This window comes from Akebia trifoliata, chromosome 4, assembly GCF_017979445.1.
Source record: "Akebia trifoliata isolate Shusen 1 chromosome 4, ASM1797944v1, whole genome shotgun sequence".
Classification (NCBI taxonomy): Eukaryota; Viridiplantae; Streptophyta; class Magnoliopsida; order Ranunculales; family Lardizabalaceae; genus Akebia; species Akebia trifoliata.
Window position 1 is genome coordinate 39,775,054 of NC_141378.1, and position 3,661 is coordinate 39,778,714.

Genomic DNA, 3,661 nt, shown 5'->3' on the forward strand with positions numbered 1-3,661 from the left:
ACCAACAAAAAGAAAAAGGGGAAAGGACGGGAAGAAAAAGATGGGTACTATTATTCATGATTTCTGCACATTCTAATTAAATACTAAAACATAATATAAATTTAATAAGGTTATGATCTTAACAAAAAATCAAATAGAAGATCAAGACAATTTTTATTTATGATAAATATCAATTTGAATTTTAAAATTATAAAAGTTATTAATCAACAATGATCTTCAAGATCATTCTAACTAGGCGGTTGATGTAATTTTTCCATGAAAATTTGTTGAGTTCATTTAATTGCTCAATAATAGAAGAATTTTAAAAAATAAAAAGAAAAACTTTATTGAAAAACTTTAATTTCATATTTTGGGTTGCTTATCTTCTAAGGAAAGATAAATCAATGGGCCCACATATGGCGGGCCTAGAAAGTGTGTCACAAGGGCACGTCTAGGGAATGGGACTTACATATTGTACGGCTGAGATGGGAGGAAAAGTATATGTTGGGAATCCCTAAGAATATTCTCCAATCTGGGTCTTACCTAGGAGAGAATAGAGACTAGAATTTCCTAGTTTTGTTGCCAAGTCCTTATCAAATGAAACTCAGAATGAGACCTATATAGGAACGTTTGGCGATACACTTCCTCCAAGCTCACACAGTAAAGAATTTATAAACATTCTCTCTCTCTCTCAACAATGGTTTCAAGCGAAGGTGACATAACCCATGATTTTTACCCCTTCTTTCGAGTCTACAAGGATGGGCTTATAGAAAGGTTCTTAGGCACCGATATAGTTCCTCCATCGATCCATCCCCAAACTGGTGTTTCATCCAAAGACATCATCATCATTCCTGAGACAGGTGTATCGGCACGTTTATATCTGCCCAACATCACCAACACTACTCGAAAACTTCCACTTTTGATCTACTTCCATGGTGGAGGATTCTGCATTGAATCAGCCTTCTCTCCCACCTACCATAATCATCTCAATTCACTAGCCGCCGAAGCTAATGTCATTGTTGTATCTGTCGACTACCGACTAGCACCTGAACACCCTCTTCCTACCGCTTACGATGATTCATGGGCCACACTCCAATGGGTGGTTTCACACTCCAATGGGGAGGGCCCTGAGACTTGGTTGAATGATTATGCGGATTTCGGGCGAGTTTTCTTGAGTGGGGATAGCGCCGGAGCCAATATCGTCCACAACATGGCAATGCGAGCTGCAGATACAAAGTGGGCTAGCAGTGTGAAGCTTCTTGGCGTTATCATAATCCATCCTTTTTTCTGTGGGGAAGAACAGATTGGTTCCGAGGCAATTGGCCCACATAAAGAAATGACTAGGAAGTTCTGGCTTTACATCTGTCCGTCATCGCCAGGATGTGATGACCCATTGATTAACCCTATTGCAGTTCAAGCACCGAGCCTGTCGGGCTTGGGATGCACCCGAGTGATTGTTTGGGTTGCGGAGAAAGATGTGTTGAGAGATAGAGGGTGGTCATATTATGAAACACTGAGGAAGAGTGGTTGGGGAGGAGAAGTGGAAATTATGGAGACAGAAGGGGAGGACCATGTTTTCCATCTCCGTAACCCAACCTGTGAGAAGGCTCTAAACATGATGAAACGCTTGGCTTCATTCCTTAACAAGGACTAAATTAAATTTTGATGAGAATTTTGTTAGAGTATATGATGTATTTTCATAAGATGTATGATGATGCACCTATTCTTCTCAGGAAGATTAGGATAAAGATTAGATTACATCCATTATAATTTTCTTTTGAATTAGAACTCATTCCATCATTTTCTATATGAACTCTGTTTGTGATCTTGTAATTTAGGATCGAATTAATAATCAAAGAGTAATTTCTTTATCATGCTGTGAGCCATGATAGGCTCCAATCATATGAGCCTAGTCATCTCAGAGCTCTTATCCCTAAAGATTTCGCTACCAGCAGATCACCTAGTAACAATTGCACTTCACCACTTAAAAAATCTCACTCATACTCATTATTAGAGTTGTGTTGGAGTCATTACGCAAGACACTACGTTTCACACTGGGCTGATGTGGAGGTGTGCACAAAACCATGGATGCTTTCACTCATATCTTGAGGAAAAGCATCTATGATTCAATTAGGGATGTACAAATTACCCATTACCTGAAAACCAAACCAAAAAATGGGAACTGAATCCAGGCCGAGACTTGAACAGTCGAATCCAAATGTTTTGTTTGGTTTCGGTTTCCACCCCTGGAAACCCCTGGAAACCGGACCAAACTTGAACTGAAAACCTAGAACCGAAATGAACCCCAACTAGTCTAGATCTGATTTTTCAACCAAAAAAAAAGAATCCCCCTCCTCAACGGTCTTATGGTCGTTCAACGTTCATAAGACTCTTGGGGGAGGGGAATATTTATTTTTATAAATATAATTAAATATTATGTAATTGAGAGAGAATTTGAGAGATTCGTATGAATTTAGTGTATTTTGGGTGGTATTTATAGACAAATAGGTACGTGTGTGTATATATATATATATATCTCACAAGTCTGATGTGGGATGTGCACATAATCATAGATGTGTTTCCTCACGATACGAGTGAAAACCATCGACAGTTATGTATGCATGTCCACGTCAGAATTGTGAGAATCACAGTAAATCCTGTGCCACCCAAGCATGACTCTTTCAAATAACTCAAAATTTTCAAATTACCTTTAAATTAGTTAATTTTCCTCCAAGTTCATCAAATTAGTCTCGATTTTTTTAAATTGAGACATTGAGTTTATCATCATCAAGCTCAAACACATGGCAACTGATCAAATTTGGCACGTGGTAAAGCAATTGATTAAATTTCAAGTCATTGAAGCTGTTGATCAAATTGGCAAGTTGCAATTCCAAATTTTGGATTTTCAGGTGTAGTCTTTCTAATTTTATTTACATACTTGTCATCTTTTCTTGTGAGCCTCTCATTTTTTAACCAACCATTTTATTAGATAATGGATAATTCTGATAATTACGATGTGAATGAAGATGATTTGAATCAATACAATCATCTAGTTGCCCTCCGAAACCCAAAGGACAACGGTCTAGGGTTTGGCAATATTTTATGTTAGTTGAGGGTTTAAATTTCGATGGATCCAAAATTGAAAAAGTAAAATGTAATTATTGTGGTAAATCTTTAGTTTATTCCAGTACCAGAACTGAAACTAGTTCAATGAAAAAACACTTTGAAAAAATGTATTTAAAAAGACATTAATCCGATCTTAGTCAAAATTTGATTAATTGATCAAGTACAGGTAATGTAAGCACGTGGTTTTATTTGAAAGACGTAGCACAATTTGATACTGTGAAATTTTTTATTAGGAAATAAATATTATTTTTAATTGTTAAAAAAAAAAGTTTTAAAAAAGTCATTCAAAAAGCTTAGTTTGCTAATCATGAAGGTATTTCCATAAATACTTTAAGAAAAGACGTAATGAACATATTTAAATCTCGAAAGTTAGAAATGAAAAGTATTTTACAAAATGTACCCAATAAAATTTGTTTAACTTTTGATTTATGGTCTTTTGATCAAAATGTACCATATACATAATTGGACCATAAATAATATTATAAGAGAATATAAATTTTTTATAATTACTTTAGATAATGCAAAAAATAACGATGTAGTTATATTTTTTCTTAAA

At 35.5% G+C, this 3,661-nt stretch overlaps 1 pseudogene; it reads left to right on the forward strand.

Moving 5' to 3' along the window:
• The first annotated feature begins 619 nt into the window (after positions 1-619).
• Positions 620-1,792, forward strand: LOC147404945 (putative carboxylesterase 2 pseudogene; annotated as a pseudogene).
• Positions 1,793-3,661: the final 1,869 nt, after the last annotated feature.